Source organism: Choloepus didactylus, chromosome 3 (assembly GCF_015220235.1).
Source record: "Choloepus didactylus isolate mChoDid1 chromosome 3, mChoDid1.pri, whole genome shotgun sequence".
In the NCBI taxonomy this organism is placed as follows: domain Eukaryota; kingdom Metazoa; phylum Chordata; class Mammalia; order Pilosa; family Megalonychidae; genus Choloepus; species Choloepus didactylus.
The window spans coordinates 155,830,502-155,847,972 of record NC_051309.1 but is presented as its reverse complement, the minus strand read 5'-3'; the positions used below and the strand labels follow the sequence as shown (position 1 = coordinate 155,847,972).

The following is a 17,471-nucleotide window of genomic DNA, read 5'->3' as shown; positions in this document are numbered from 1 at the left end:
GTCTGTTTTCACATGTGGTAAAGTGAAGGGGGATTAAATTATTGGAAATACTGGTTATGGAAAGAATGGAGCATCGATCTGTTTATTTGTAACCTAGAGTTCATGAAGAGTTGTTGTATGCTGACCTTGATGATTTGAAAGATAGCATATCAATCAATAACCTGTTAATCTGACAGTATCTTGGTCAGTCTGCTCGCTTGCCCTTGATTTCCAATAGGATTTGGGAAGCTGGATCTGAGAGATAACTGCAGTTTAGATATACTTGAGTGCTTTTCTTTCTGCAGCACAAAACTTGGAGAAAAAGTCCTTAATGCTCTTTGAGGAATATAAAATATGTCCTTATTTTTGTCCTCCTGGATTTCATATCCTTTCTTCAAAGAGTAAATAAAAGTATATTTTCTAAACCTGATGATTTTTTTTCTCTCTTTTATTTGGTACTGTACTTTATACCCAAAATAATGACAAGACATACTACTCCTGTACCCTTTCTAGCCCATATTCTACACTTATTTCAGACATATTACTTCCAGAAATCTCACAGTAATGAAGTGAGAGAAAACAGGATGATTCTTATACTTAGTGTCCAATTAAGAAATGTACTAAACCTGGGACAGACTTCATACAATTACACAGAGTTCCATATAATGATGTACATATCAGCTTGCTGAATTTTGAACCAGCATCTTATTAACTTCCCCAGAAGCTGAAATTGCATGAGAGGTGGTTTAAATGATTTTGCACCAGTTTATTTAATGTATCTCTCTCTCTGATTTAATTTTATCCCATCCAACAGAACCAATTCTGCCATCTCTAAGCCTTCCAAAATGTCTCAGGCGTTTTTTGGAAAGGAAAAACAAAAAAACTAGAGAGAAAAAATTGGTTGTTCAATACATGTTTTTGTCTTCTTTTAATATTTTAACACATAAATAGACCACATAAACATTTTTGGAACTTGCGGTGATGTCATTTTTCTTGGCAGAATTAACAGATTTTGACCATAGCTGTCATATGAAGTCTTTAAGACTCACCCCTCCAAAAAATTAACTATATCTCTTAATATGAGATCCTTAATCGAGAAAAACTTGCTATTAGAATTATCTCTTCAGAAGAATGTTTAAAACAGGAAGTAACATAGAGAAAATTGTATGTGGTACTTGTTTCAATTCAAGATAGTTAATAATTGCTGAGCACAGATTGTGCTTTACGTTGTTAAACTCGTGTAGTCCTTGCAGTGACCTGTGAATGCAACAGCCCTTGCTGCTTTTTGAGTTAGAAAGTTGAATCTTAGCTAATATAGCTAGAAAGTGGCAGAAATGGGATTTAAACCCATGCATTCTCTCCACACCCAGAGCCCCAGTGCCCATTCTGCTTTCTTACCACAGTGCTATAATGGTTGGTGCTTATATGTGTCAGCTAATAGCATCAGCAAGAATTGGCCCTTCCTTCAACCTCTTCATTCCATCCACCTGTTGCTTTCTGTTAACTATTTTCGGGTTCTCAACACACCCAAGTTTGGCTTGCCTTTGGAGTCTTTACATTTGCTGGTGTCTGCTTTGAAACAACTCTTCCTTCATTCTTTTCATGTTTTTTTCTTATCCTCTGTAAGGCCATCCTTCACCACAAGATACAACTTAACTTACCGGCATTCTTTCCTTCACAGCATTTATCACTTTTTGTAATTCACATTGAGTGTGATACATGTTTGTCTGACTACTTGTTTATTGCCTGTTCCACTTTCCTGCCTTCTCCTGCTTACGTGCTGGCTCCATGAAGGTAGAGACCAGATCGACTTTGTTTTAGGTACTCAATAGATATTGTTAGATGAATGAACACAGATATTTGACACAGTGTCTAACACATTGGGTTTCAACAAAATTGCATTTATTGTTTGTGTGTGTGTTTGTCTTTTGGGTAGGGATAGATCACAAAATCAAAGTATGTTTACTTCTCAGTTTAAGGATGCCACAGTTACAAATCCTCTGGGAATATGATTTGTTTCTCAGAATTAAAGTTTCACATGAAAACATAATGGATTGTGGTCAAGATGGATAAAGTCACTTTAACTAGATTACAGATAAGAGAGACCCCATTGTAAGCTAATTGATACTGTAACTTTTCTAAAAGACAACATCTGAGAATGAGAGGAAAGTTGGCCATGCATGAACAAAGAGACGGTCACAAAAATAAACCTTGTCGTTGCCTGTTTTAAGCACTACTCAAAGAAGAGAAGCTCATGGATTTTGTGTACTCCCATTTTGTTGGGAAACCTTTCTGCAATGAAGATGAGATGGATTCATCAGCCTGTCTTGGCCTGATGCTGTCTTACATCCGATTCTTGTACCACTCCCCAAATAAGCCTTGTTATGTAGCATGGCAGACAGACTTTTAAGATAGTCCCTGTGATTCCCACCTTCTGAGGTTCATACCTTTTTGTGATCCCCTCTCCTAGAATGTGGGTAGAATCTATGACTTGCTTCTAAGCAATAGAATACAGCAGAGGTGACAGGTATACAAGATTCCATGTGTGTGTTATGCTATTTAATGTTATGTGATTGTGTTATATAAGACTGAAGCACCCATTTTGCTGGAGTCTCTCCCCTTTGCCAGCTGTAAGGAAGTGAGCAGCCATGTTGGGGAGCCCACCCTGGCAGAGTAGCAGGTGGCCCCTAGGATCTGAGGGCAGCCTTTGGCCAACAGCCAACAAGAAACTGAAGCCCTCAGTTTGACAGTTGCAAGGAACTGAATTCTGCCAATGACCAGAGTGAGCTTGGAAGTGGATCCTTTCCCAGCCATGCCTCAGAAACCACAGTCCTGGCCAACACCTTGCCTGTATCCCCATGTGGCCCCAGACAGAGGACACAGCTAAGCTGTATGAAGACTCCTGACCCTCCGAAACTGCAAGATAATAAATGTGTGTACATTTTAAGCCAGTAAATTTGGGGTAATTTTGTTACACGGCAATAAATAACTTACACATGTGGTTTCCCAAACAGGCTTCTCTATAGGGAAAGAATTTGCTGGTTGAGCCAAAGTTAAGGATTCTAGTTCTTATGCCATTTTCATTACAAATGAATAAATATTATTTGGCTTACATGTGTCTTTGTTTACTGGAAAATATTGGGTTAGCCATTTTATTATTATTCCAGTTTAGGTGTCCACTATAATTCTCACTGTAAATTAACAGATTATCATTTTTGTTTATACTGGTCTCATGAATGAAGTGGTATTAAGTCTCTTCCTCAGCGATAGATCTATTCTTCAAGAAATGACAAAATGTGGCTTCATCCAGATAACAAAACCTCTGTGGGAGGCCTCTTTGATGACCTTCTATTTGTACCACCAAGTACGGAGAGAGCCTTTTTAATACTGCTAGTTCTCTGTTCAGATTTACAAGTTTAGTATCTTTAAGGCTAAATGTTTGTTAACATCCTCCAAACTTCAAGAGCAGAAAGTCCTTTATGGAGATTTTTGTGTTGGATATCCTTGACTATAACTTTAACAGTTAAGTTAAAATGACCCAAGACAGGGCTATTAGATGAGCTAAGGGTTCCTATAATCAGTAGTAAAATAGTTGTTTAAATTTGATGGGACTGGCTACTTGATAGGCAAGTAATTAAAATAATCACGTTTGTAAAGTCACCACTTTAACTCTCAAAAGCTAGCAGGGCTTTCTAGTTAATGGCAAACAGGACTAAGGAATATATCATCTATTTTCCCAATGTGCTCTGTTTTCTTTTCAGTGAGAGATGAAAATAGAATGGGGTAAAAATAAAGTAGGTATTAAATGCAATTTTGGTGGTATGTTTTATTATTACGTGATAAAGTGTGACTGAATATGTACTGTTCAGTTACTAGAGCATTTATTGAATACCTGTGATGAATAAAGCACTGTGTCAGGTATTCTGGGGTATGCCAGTTAAGTGAAATGTAGTCCCTGGTCACAAGGTAGGAAGAAATATAAAAAGGGGCTCATTTCTTGCTATCCCTCATACCTCTGCACCCCTAGAGCTATTTTGAACAACTCTTAGTTTTTCATAGAACCAGGCATTCTCTTTTCTGTGTCTTTTCCCATGTTGTTTCCTAGATATTCTCTTGATTGACTTCTGTGCCTTTATCAGTGCTAACTCATACCTGTGGATTGGTACACATTTCTATATGCCCCAACAGGTGCTTAAGGGGTATTCTGCTCCCTCTGGAACCCGAGACCAGGGACCCACCTGGGAGCATGGAGAGGCTCCCCGCCCCACCCCCCACCCCCCAACGATTGTTCTTCAGAGCTCTGAGAAAGTTGGTTCTGACAGTTTCTGCTGGTTTTTCAGTGTCTTTGTGGGGAGACAGAACATGGAAGTTTCTCACTCCACCACCTTGCTGATGTCACCCCCCCAATTTTAATATAATTTTTTCCTACTTTTTGATTATTGTGTTGCTGTGCACATTCATGTACAAGTTTTGTGTGGGCATAAGTTTTCAATTCTCTAGGGTGTGTACCTAGGAGTGGAATTGCAGGGCATATGATAATTCTATGTTTAATGGTTTAATTTTTTCTTTTTCAACAAGCAAAATTTTTCATTGTAAATTTATACAATATACTTTTTAGAAAAATAACAGCTTGTTTAGCAACTGGCTCACAAAATTCCTGAAAATATAACAGTCAGCCAATCAATTGTTGGGAGCTAGCTTTGAGATCAAATGAGATAAATATTATAGTAAAGTTTCAGAAATTGTGTTTGAGAATCCGAAGAAGGGAGAAGTTAATTCTGGATACGAGATTTGAGGGAGAAAGGAAAGGTACTATTACCTTTTTTTTTTTCCCCTATAATTTAGTGGGTTTTTTTGCAAAGCACTTTCATATTTATCATCAGATTTATCATTGTAAAAATGCATGATATTGAAAGCTGGAATTATAAGCCTCTTTTACATACAAAGAAGACAAAGCTTGGGGACATTAAGTGATTTACTGTAGGTAATTTTTTTATGTACCCCTCTGTACTAAGTTCAATGGACAGTATGAAAGTGAATGACACAATTCCTGTCCTGGAAGAGTTTTTCTGTCTATTAAGAGAAACAAGAATGATAAGACAAAACAGAAAGTAATTCATGGAGTTCTGGATTAAGATGGGTTAATTATATTGAGAAAGACATTTTTGCTTGTGAAAGCACAGTGGGATGGTTACTAGCAAGGGCTCAGAGATAGATTGTCTGAGTCTGAGTCCCAACTTCTTCATTTATTAGTCATGGAAAGTTAGTCTTCAGAGTTAGCTTTCCTTATCTGTAAAAATATCTCTACAACTGAGTTTGTGGGTATATGTAGCTTAGAATGGCTCCTCATATCTAATACTTTTATCATTATTACTACTACATACTTTATATAGTATATATAAAGATATACTTTATATCTTTTTAAACAAAATATATAAAGATATACTTTATATCTTTTTAAACAAAATATTTACAAATAGCAGGAGTCTTACCTCAGAAAATATAGTCTATTCTACCAATACTTAGATAATTCTGTTAAATACTGTTGTGTTCGAATTGTTCCTTTTATTTAAAAATTCTGGATTTGGATTTGATATTTCTGTTGTATTGGGTGTGAAGGAAGGGTTTGGAAGATTACAGGGCAAATCTTTGAGTTACTACAAACTACAGGTAAGGTACGGCTTTTGGTTTAAAAAGTTTAGGTTTAGATACCTGAGTGAGAGAGGAATGTGGGATGGTACAGATTGGGTGAAGAGGCCCTAAAAATTCTGTTTGTACCTTTCTTTCCCTTGAAGACTTGTTTATATGCATTCCTTTTCAAGCTTTGGTGTTTTTACCTTATTATCTTTATCTATAATTATTATCCTCATTGCCAATGGGATTTCTCTCATTTTATGTCTTTTGATATATCATTTTCATTTCCAATCCTTGTGCAGACGAGGACGATAAAAAAGCATAACTGGAGAAACAATTGGCCATAACATAGAAATCCATATCTAATCTTAGCATATGGATTACATAATGTCAAGGTAAAAGGCAACTTTTTTTTTTTAATCTTCATTTTATTGAGATATATTCACATACCACGCAGTCATACAAAACAAATCGCACTTTCGATTGTTCACAGTACCATTACATAGTTGTACATTCATCACCTAAATCAATCCCTGACACCTTCATTAGCACACACACAAAAATAACAAGAATAATAATTAAAGTGAAAAAGAGCAATTGAAGTGAAAAACAACACTGGTTACCTTTGTCTGTTTGTTTGTTTGTTTCCTTCCCCTATTTTTCTACTCATCCATCCATAAACTAGACAAAGTGGAGTGTGGTCCTTATGGCTTTCCCAATCCCATTGTCACCCCTCATAAGCTACATTTTTATACAACTGTCTTCGAGATTCATGGGTTCTGGGTTGTAGTTTGATAGTTTCAGGTATCCACCACCAGCTACCCCAATTCTTTAGAACCTAAAAAGGGTTGTCTAAAGCATGTGTAAGAGTGCCCACCAGAGTGACCTCTCGGCTCCTTTTGGAATCTCTCTGCCACTGAAGCTTATTTCATTTCCTTTCACATCCCCCTTTTGGTCAAGAAGATGTTCTCCGTCCCACGATGCCAGGTCTACATTCCTCCCCGGGAGTCATATTCCACGTTGCCAGGGAGATTCACTCCCCTGGGTGTCTGATCCCACGTAGGGGGGAGGGCAGTGATTTCACCTTTCAAGTTGGCTTAGCTAGAGAGAGAGGGCCACATCTGAGCAACAAAGAGGCATTCGGGAGGAGGCTCTTAGGCACAATTATAGGGAGGCCTAGCCTCTCCTTTGCAGCAACCGTCTTCCCAAGGGTAAAACCTATGGTAGAGGGCTCAACCCATCAAACCACCAGTCCCCTATATCTGTGGTCATGTTAGCAACCATCGAGGTGGGGTAGGCGAATACCCCTGCATTCTCCACAGGCTCCTCAAGGGGGCACTACATCTTTTTTTCCTTGTTTTTCTTTCTTTTTTTTTTTTAACTTTAAAAGGCAACTTTTAAAACAAATCCCTTTACTTCAATTTAAGGGCAGTTTATACTTTGGGATTAGTAGATGGCATTTCTAAAGAATACCCACTTTTATTTCTGCCCTTTACCATTCTGGACCATTCCTCCCCTAGAATGTAGTTCTAACAGGTCAGGGATTTTTGTCTGCCTCATTCAATACTATAGCCCCAGCACCAAGTAAGTGCCTGGTGCATATTACAAGCTCAATAAATATTTTTAAAATAAACAAATTAGCCCCAGCTTGATATCAAACGGAAATGCAGCTGTGTTACTTGCGGGCTGCTGGAGGTCACAAATGAGATCTAGGCTAGTTAAAAAGCATTAGAGCTATCACCCTGCAACTTAGTGTAATTGCAACAGCTGTGAAGGGGCACAGGCAGGAATCCTGGGAAAAGACAATACGTGATTTTGCCCACAGTATCTTCAATTATTTGAACAACTGGGTAGGTGATATACATTGTAATTAGTAGTAATATTAGGTTAAGAAAATAATAAATGTAGTAATCATAAGCTTCATTTTGTGACATGGCATTGAATATGTCACACTTGTATAAATTCTGGTTTCACAACAGCTTTTCTATGAAGATCTACACTGAGGCAGGCATGGGTTTGAGGCAGATAGCATTAGCTAATAATAGTAACATTTATTTCGTGTTTCCAATATGCCATCTCTGTTGTAAGCACTTTACACTCATTATGTTATGTAGTACTGTTCTGGTTTGCTAGGCTGCTGGAAGTAGATACCATGAAATGGGTTGACTCAACGATGGGAATTTATTAGCTTACAGTTTTAAGCCTGAGAAAAATGTACAAATCGAGGCATCATCAAGGTGATGCTTTCTTCCCGAAGATGGACTGCTGGCTATCTTTGAGTCCTCTGCCACATGGCAAGGCACATGGTAGTGTCTGCTGGTCTCTCCCTTCTCTTCTGAGTGAGTTTCATTGCTTTTAGCTACTTGTGTCTGTGGCTTTCTCTCTCTCTCTTTCTCTCTCTCTCTCTCTCTCCGTATTCATTCTGTTTATAAATGACTCCAGTAAAAGGTTTAAGACCTGTCCTGACTGAGGTGGGTCACACCTTAATTGAAGTAGCCTCATCAGAAGGTTCTACTTACAGTGGGTCCAAACCCATAGGAATGGATTAAATTTAAGATCGTGCCTTTAGCAATTACATATACCATAAATACTGACATAGGCTCTGTGATAGCTATTTTAGTGATTGCTACTTATTGATGAGGAAATAGAGGCTTTGTGGTGTTTATATTTTTTTCTTTCTTTTTTACTGAATGCCTTTTAAAATCATGATATAGTGGCAATCAAACATTTCAGAAGGACAGTGTGGTATGGTGGAGAGAAGAGATGGGTGGTAGAAAACTTTGGTTCATTTAGTTAATCTTGGACACCTCACAGTCCATGCTGGGTGTCAGTATTCTCATTGATAAAATTAGAGTAGGTCTCCAAAATCTTCCGCAGTTTGCAAAAATATTTCTGTAATTCTTATTTTGATTTTCTTCTTGAGTGTATTTATCTATTGTGTTTCTCCAGTGAGAACTCTTCTTCTCTCCCCTTTCCCCTTTTCTTTCATTTTTTCCCCCTTTTTGTTTGGTCTCTCATCATGAGTCTGCTGAACTATGGGTCAAATGGGATTTGTGGGCTGGACTGAGAGCCAAAATAGTATGGCTAACAACTTCCTAAGGGAAACCACATTCTACAGTCAATTTCTCTTCACTTGACCCTTACGAGAGTTGAAAGTTGTTTCAGCCAAATTAAGGATTAACAGGGCTTTTGTTGGATTGCTTGTGACTCTAAGTGCTCTCTAAATGTGAGCTGGGGGAACTGTACTCTGGCTTTGAATGAACCTACATTTCTATTCTTTCATTTGTCGAGCCACATAACAAACCTTTAATGTGGCCTCCCTATCTGGAGCCAACAACATAGTGAATCACAATGAGTCACTTTCCTTATGTCCAGGGTGCTGTGGAACTGAAGGTGGGGCCTTCCATATAAAGAAACTAACAAATTTAATAATGTGCCGTTACAAGTGCTATATAAGAAGCATGCACTAGCTATTATGATGCCATGAGAAAGCTTGTTAAATTCTGACTAAAAGAGTCAGGGAAGCCTTTTATTGGGCAGAGGATTTTTGAGTTGAATCCTGACAATTTACAGAAGTACCCTGTTGATAAATTAGTGGCTTTTTGTACCCAGCGATAGCGCGGTGGAATGTGACATAAGAATATGGTGTCTCGGGATTCTTCTCAGTGTCTAAGCTTACAGTAACTTTCTCCGCCAGGGTGAGAGTGACTCTAGAGAATATATTTAATGCCAGGAGGGTCTGCTTATAGTGTCTACCTGAGGGATAGAGAAGGAGAGCCCATGCTGGGCTACTTGGCAGTGTGGGAACCCTTGGTGGAGGAGTGGAACTTAAACTGGAGCCTAAGCGGAAAGAAGACTGGCAGAGATTCCAGGTCAGGAATCATAGTTTAAGGAGGCTGAAGAACATTCCAGACCGGGAAGTAAAGAGTACAGGAGCAGTGGGAGTGGGGGTGGGGTTAGTTCTCCAGATGAGGTTGTGCAACAGTGCAAGGAAGGACTAGCTTTGCTAGAACAGAAAGTTCAGCTGTAGACAGCTGGATGTAATGTTGGCAATGGGCAAGTCCAGATTTTGTAGGATCCTGAATATCAGACTAAGGATTGGGCACTTGATAAAAAGCACCGGTCCTAAAGTTAAATGGTTTGGGTTAGAATTTTGACTGGCACATTTTATGTATGTGACCTCAGTAATGTCTCCTATTTCCCTGAATTTCACTTCACTCACCTATAATATGGGTATAATATCATTTTCCCTGTTAGTTTATTTAAGATAATCATGTAAAGGAATGCTTATAAAAAGATTTTGTGGGGTGTCTGCCTCCTAGCCCAGAGCTCGAGCCACTGCCCGGGGCGCCGCCGGTCCTCCGTGGTTCCGCGGGGCCCGGTCAGGCCTGCGCTGAGCGGATGGCTGTGGTTCCCTGCGCGGATGGCTGTGGTTCCCTGCGCGGATGGCTGTGGTTCCCTGCGCGGATGGCTGTGGTTCCATGGCCGCGCTTGCTCTCCTGCTCCTCCTCCCTGGAGGCCGCTCTCAGGTGCCGAGGGGGGGGCCCAGACTGCCGACTGGAGGGCCACCCTTAAGACCTCCCGGACCAGCGTTCACAAGATAGACATACACCTGAGCGCCGTCTTGGACCTCCTTGGCGGCGAGGACAGGCTCTGCCGGTACAAGTGCAGGGACGGGTCTAAGCCTTTCCCACGTTATGGCTATAAACCCTCCCCGCTGTCCGCTGTTCGGTGCTCACCTTAACATTGGCATCGCCCCCGACCAAGTGCTGCAGCCAACGAGACCTGTGGCAAAGGCAAGAATGACTGTGATGAGGAGTTCAGTATTGCTTCTCCAAGATCTGCCGAAATGTGCAGAAAACCCTAGGACCAGCTCGGCTTGTTCAGTCCTGTGAACCAACAGTGGAGCTCTTGTTTGACAGTGTTATACGTTTAGGCTGTAAACCATACCTGGACAGCCAAAGAGCGGCATGTAGGTGTCATTATGAACTAAAAACTGATCTCTAAAGAAGATGCTGACAGCTGGTAACAACAGATGTGAACAGGGAAACATAACCTTGGACAAAGAACCAAGGTTTTTACAGCATAAAGCCACCTTATTTTGTGAAAGGATTATTTTAGGAACTTACAAGGCTTTATATTTTGACATTAAAACTTCAAGCTAAAAAAAAAGTGGGGGAGTGACGGGGCGGTCATGCCTTCCCTCCCAGGTATCTCCTGGGTGATGCTGTCTTAGTATGCCAAATTGTCTCAACCCATCCCAGAAAGAGGTGTGTGTTAAGAGGGGAGACTTTTTGAAAAGAGAGGGTCTGCCACTCAGTAATTGCAACCATATTTACAAAAAAAGGTCAAATGTAAAAGTTCATTGTAAGATATGTTCAACATTATCAACATTATCTTATTTAGAAATATGGGAAAATCCTCCCTTAGATATTTGTTTACTATGAAATTTTTAAATATTTGCATATTTATGCAGAGGGGGATCCGGCTTAATTTTTCTGTGTTTTAATTGCACACAATATGCTATTTCTTTATAACCCATTTAGCATATGAATATGTCATGTTTCTATTAATGACAAGACTAGTTACACAGACAAGTTTTCCATGTGTGTTTCTCTCGTAAACTTGGAACCATCAGCTGGTAACCTCTTGGGGAGAAAAACCGGGGCATATATGTATTATATAATATGCATAGAAGATGGTGTGGACAAGATTCAGAAGTAAAGCCACTCCCATTTCATGAACGCATGTATATGGCAGATGTCATATTTTGCTATAATATTTGCCAAAACTGGATAAAAGATAGATTTAATGAGACAAATGAAAAGTTGTTTACCATAATACACTTCAGAACCCTACATACTGTCATGTTTATTGTTTATTCCTTAGCACTTATTTCAGATTCTGGGATATTTTTTGAATATTCCTTAGTGGTTTTACTAAAAAGTGTTCTAGATTATGTTGTTATTTTAATTTTTAACTGTGGAGTAAAAAGGGATGGATACAAAAGGGCACGATGCAAAGAACTACCATTAGAAGTAAAACTCTTATTTACCTTGACAATTAAAAGATTATTTTAAAAATATTTTGTAAATGGTAGAATTTTATGCAAATAAATAGGTCCATAGATTGCCAAGAAGTTTTTTAAGTAGAAACAAGAGAAAATTGGGGAATGTAATTTAACAGTAGAATTCAAGATGGATTTGATGAGGAAGAGATTCAAGTTAAAAAAAAAAAAAAAAACAGGTAGCAATGGCAGTGGTCCAAAAAGAGGGCCTGGAATGGGATCAGTGTTCTGTGGTGGCTGATCTCAAGGTAAACTTAGTTTTAGCACAAGGAACCTATAATCCTGTGACTCAAGCCAAAGATATGGAAGGAGGTTTTTTAAAAAAAGGTGAGTTGAGGCTGGGAAGGTGAAAGACCCTCTTTTAAGCACAGTAGGTTTAGAAACATGCTGGTAGAGTTAATTCTCCTTATTTCCAGGTGTATGATTGATTTTTAGAATTTTCAGACAAGAATATCATGATGGTCTGCCTCAAGAACAAAATTCTCCACTTCCTGCTCTTCAACAATGAGGAGCAGAGATTGCTGCCCATCTATACCAGAGGCAAGACATAAATGGATGTGGGGTCTTGGGAAAAGAGGAGAGGCAAGGGCTTGTTAAAAGTACCCATGACGTTCTTTGAAATTTGCTTTCTAGCTACTTGTTAAATCATACTTTGAAGGTTATCACTGTTATGTATATATGTTAACATTCACAATAAAAAATACATTAAAAAAATGACAAAGGAACTGTGTGGCACAAGAGTGAGCAGATTCAAGTGAGGAGCTACAAGAGGTATGCTTTCTGCCAACAAAAAAGGTGGCCATGTGCCCTGAGAACCAAGACCACTCTGAAAGCTGCTCAGAAGGACATGGCCGGTGGACTAAAGAAGACACTTCTGCATCCCCATCCTGCTGAGGGCTCCCTGTGTGTTGGCTTATAGTACTTTCCCTGAAAGAAGAACCAATTAATTGTTCTTCTAGTCACCAGCAAACTTGTATTTCTCCACTGTAGAAAGCAGGGTATTACAGAGGTAAAGGGGGCAAAGGAACCAGCTGACAGAAGAATGGTTTTATTTTTGGTTTTACTGACCCTCCTTTCTACAAGGAGCTTGGTACTGGGGTTAGTATTTCCATTTCTCAAACCTGGAGAAACTGGAAGGCTTTGTGCAAGGATTACTTTTGTGGAAGAGAGGTTTTTTCTTTGAGGGGCTGGTGGATAGTTACGTATTTTGTGTAATCTACCCACCCTAATCTGCCCATCCTGCTACTGCAATTAAATATATATATAATATTATATATCTTATATATATGTGTGTGTATATGTACTCAGATATCTATATCTTTATCATATATATATTATTTTCACTGAGTACGTGCTTGTTGCTTGTCAGCTAGTCATTGACTATTTACTGAGTCCCAATCATGTGTACTAATTCTTACAAATGCAGAAGATAAGTATTATTTTCTTGCATTTTGTAACAAAAAACAAGAAGTACAGGAAGTGAAGAATCTACTTTCAGTTCAGAGAGTTAATAAGAGGGGGAGCTGGGGCATTTTCATCCATTAAAAATTCCATATGCTTATAAGTCTCAAATCACTAAATCCTTGTTCATTTCCCTGCATCTATTTTAGTCCTTAAGCAGAGGATCAGAGCCCTTCTCTGTAAATAATAATCCCATGCAAATTTCTCACTACCTCGTACTTCTGCCAGAATACAGTGTTGTGGCTGTGAGAAGTAATGTTGTATTTTGGTGTCTTTCCAATGGCCTGCCAACTCCTCGGTACCCCTAAGAGATACACCAGCGTCAGTATAAATTCCCACTTACAACTGCAGCAACCCTTAGGAATGGAGCCACCCCACAGCTTATCTCCACAGGGACGCCTTGCTCTCAGGCCTTCCCTGGAGGCACATGTGTGCCAATGCCCATCACTGCTCAGGAGACCTGAGGCAGCATCCTTCCCTTATATTTCCAGCTGTTGAGCAGAATTTCATAGTGTTACGTGCTGCAATACAGAGCTTTTCAGACCTAAATGAATTCAACAACAGGGCAGTATGACAGGCAATCTTCAAAGACAGGAAGGGCTTTGGAGAGAAGATAAATGATATCCACTACTTGACGATTCAAGAAAACTGATCTTTGCATTGACTGTGAATCTGCAGTACATGATGGAAAGATGGGAAAAATGGCTCCACATTCTCAAACTTATTTTAGTAGTCTGGCATAAACCATAAAAGCAATTCATTCATTCATTCACTCATTTATTTAATCAGCACATATTTACTGAGTGCTTCCTATGTGTCAGGCACTATTAGGTACTGTTTATCAACATACCCTTTACTAATGCTGGTTGGCTGAAATATAGGTCTATGTTTTCTTAAAATAATTGGTGCTCTCTTTACTTTTGGAATAATCTTGATTCGAATTAGTTCATTGTCATCCTTTTGCCAAAACCCATCAAGTATCGTTTTATTTAATCCCATGATTCTTAATAAAATACAACTTTTCTACTTGTTAGGTCAATGTTTTCAATCTCTAGATAGGCGAGGAACAGTATTTTCTTTGATTTTTTTTTTTTTTTAATTGCGAGGAGATAATTACGTTACTGGTGCAAGAATTCACAAAGACTGAACACATGACAAGACTATCAGGCATTTCTGCTTATATCTAATCATTATTGGCTGACTTTAAATATAAAGGCAAATCAGTATATGTGAATGATGGTGAGCAGACTTCTTTCACATAACCAAACCAAACACAGCCCAGGTTAACTGCATGGGCGGGGTGGGGCGACAAGGTGTGGGTTGGGATGAAAAGTCAGAGGGAGGAAGAGAAGGAAAAAAAAGAGAAGGTGTGTGCTGAGTGGATTGGAAGCTTCTCTGAATATATAAGATGCTGGGGGTGCCAAAGGCCCCGGGTTGGAAGGTGCCATGGCCCCTCCCTTTTTACCTCTCTATCTCCGGCCTTACTCTACACTCCCTCATGGGTAGGTGGGGTGGGCCTAGTGAAAAGATATTTGGGATCCACGTGGAAAAACAGGTAGGTATTTATAAGAAGCAACTTTAGAATAAGAAAGAAGGTTTGATAAGGGGCTTTGGGTAGTTACAAGCTGGAAAAGATATGTTTTCCTTAGGTGGGGAAGGGGGGAAAGAGGGATGAGATGTAGCAAAAGAGAAAAGCCTGAAAGGAAAGGAGAAAAGTAAAATTCATTAACTGAGTTATGTGTGCTCTATGTGTGTTACAGGTGGTGAAATCTATAATTAAGAATTCATCTGAGTCTGTAAAAGCAATTAGTTATATGTGGAAATGTGGAAATAGATTGTTTAAAAAATTGCTAGTGCATTTCCTTTTCTTCTTCTTTGGAGTTTAAAATGGCTTAATTATAGAGCATTTCTGGGTGTTACTTTTCCTACCAAGTTAAGAATAAACTCAGATCCTGCCTTCATGTAGCTTACAGTCAATTGTAGTGTACTGAGACTTCCATTCAAATTCACTAAAAATTATTTTTTACTGAACTTTCAGTTTCCATTTTACCCCTCCCCCTAAAATTGTAACCATTCAGTAAATGTTACTTTATTACTTCCTAAAGTAAAAAATTTACAGTGAAATATTACTTAATTAATTCTCATAATGCACTCAGTGCATATAGAAATGTGTAATAGGAGTTCTAAGTTAATTTTTAAATTAACTTTTCAGGGAAAGAAAAAAAAGTTGGGGGCTCCTGGGATGTAGTTGTTTAGCCGTGGGGAACGTATTATTAATGTCATTGAAAAACGGTTCATTATTTAGTATGAAATGAAATACATAAAGTAGCAATGCTGGTTTCTTTCAGTTCTTTCAAGGACACTTTAGTACATATTGTAGTTCTCTATAGTACAGAGAGTCACAAACTAATTTTTCTCCCTTAATTACATTTATTCCCTAGTTTTTCCTGCATTTTTTTTTTTTTTTTTTTTTTTTTGAGTGGGGAGGGAGTCTTCTTGATTCTTTCATTTAGCTGCTCATCTGAAGCAATAAATCATTTTTGGGGGTGGGGAGGAAAGATAATTTAATTCATATATATAGACAATTTATATATGAGAGAGGTAGCATTTGTTAAATCTATCTATCTATATATTTAATGGATCCAATCACTGTATTCTGTATAGGTGGGATGGAAGCATTTTTTATCTTTTTGTGTTTACCTACATTTTATATGAAAACTTTTCAGGAAAAGAAAGCACCTATTCAATGAACTACAGAATATGGGAATGTGAATTTGGATGTTAGTGATACATTTGACATTGAAATTAGTCTTCATAAAATATAAACCTCATTTTTAAGAGTTACCTATATTTTAAAGAGATTTTTATAAATATATAGCAGGGAAAAGAACCAATCATCAGCATATTGTAGTAGTGAAGGGTATAGATCCTGTTTCAGACTGTCAGATTTTTAATCCAGTCTCTTGCATTCAATTTCTCCCCTCTGTAAAATAGGCATGATAACAGTGCTCTCCTCATAAGGTTTGCCTTTATGCAAATTAAGTAAATTAATATTTATAAAACATGTAGAGCCGATTTGGCACACAGGACTATGTGGTCCTTAAGAAACAAAAGTAAGTAAATCACTTTTTATTGGGATTAAACATACAGAGGAAAATGTATTAAGCAAAAATAATCCATGATTTTTGCAGTGATAGGTATTTGCATGTTCATTTAGTGTTCATTTTTGTGTATGTTTCCCTATTAATCACAGTGATCTTTTGATGGTTCTTAGATGCCAATATTGCCCCAGAAACTTGTTTCTATTTTTTTTCTTTTTGAGTTTGCTGCATATTGTAAAACGTGAATATGGCAGATGGTTTACAATGCCATATGAGAAGGATTTTTTTCCAATTATGTTTTTATCAGGAAAGCAGCCTGCAGTAATGGGAATAAATGGTTATGGCATTGCTGTGAAATTGATACAGTCTGTTCAGAGGCTACAGAATTGAACAAGCACTGGCCAGAATTATCCTTCAACTTTTCCAAATATAAGGTCAAAATTGAGATAAATAAAGGAAGGCTATGCAGTTTTCTTTCCTCCTGCCATCCAATTGCCATTTAGAATTTGTAAAACAGAGGGACAGAATGCATATTTGTGTGTGTAAACCCATGTGATGCAGAAAACAAAAACAAAAACAAAAAAAAACTTTCCTATTCATGCTCATATACAGACTGGAAAGTTTGTTGTTATTTTTAAATAATTCATTATGATTTGATATCTCATTCATCTCAAAAATTTTCAGTAAGCATCACAACATTTAGTTCATTTAATTTTTCAGCTGAACAGTTACATGTTAAAAGGTCCAGATTTCTGACTTTTAAGAATTAATAATCCTTTTGCAGTTACCATACTAATTTGTTCCATATGCCTATTAAACCTTTCTCTGAGCTATTGGATTATTACCTACTGGGAAGTTCAGAAATACCTATTTGATACTTTTTCCATCTAAGAAGCAATTCTGCCTCATTCCTAAGTAGTGCTCAATTGTATATTCAAGTTTATCCTATCAGATAGTGTCATTTTCAGTAGCTGTTAGGTGTGTCTATAATTATCTAACAGGATTATTAATGTATTCCTTCTGCTCTTAATATGTCAATGATAGGAAAGAGACCATTGTGTTTTGAGAATTGTCACTTTTTTAAAATTAAGTTTACAATATGTACCCAGTTTTCATTAACTTCTTTGGGAAACTTAGCAATTTACGTGATAGTAAGGAGAGAGAAAAAGGAAATGGTGATGACAGCAACACAGTCCAGTCCAAATCCTTTCTTTATTTCTTCAGGTATT

The 17,471-nt window shown here is 38.1% G+C and overlaps 1 protein-coding gene and 1 pseudogene across 1 annotated transcript in view; both read left to right on the top strand.

Moving 5' to 3' along the window:
• INPP4B (inositol polyphosphate-4-phosphatase type II B) overlaps positions 1–17,471 on the top strand; it is an 877,116-nt gene that overhangs the window by 256,684 nt on the left and 602,961 nt on the right. The window lies entirely within an intron of this gene.
• LOC119529884 lies at positions 10,016–10,620 on the top strand (annotated as a pseudogene).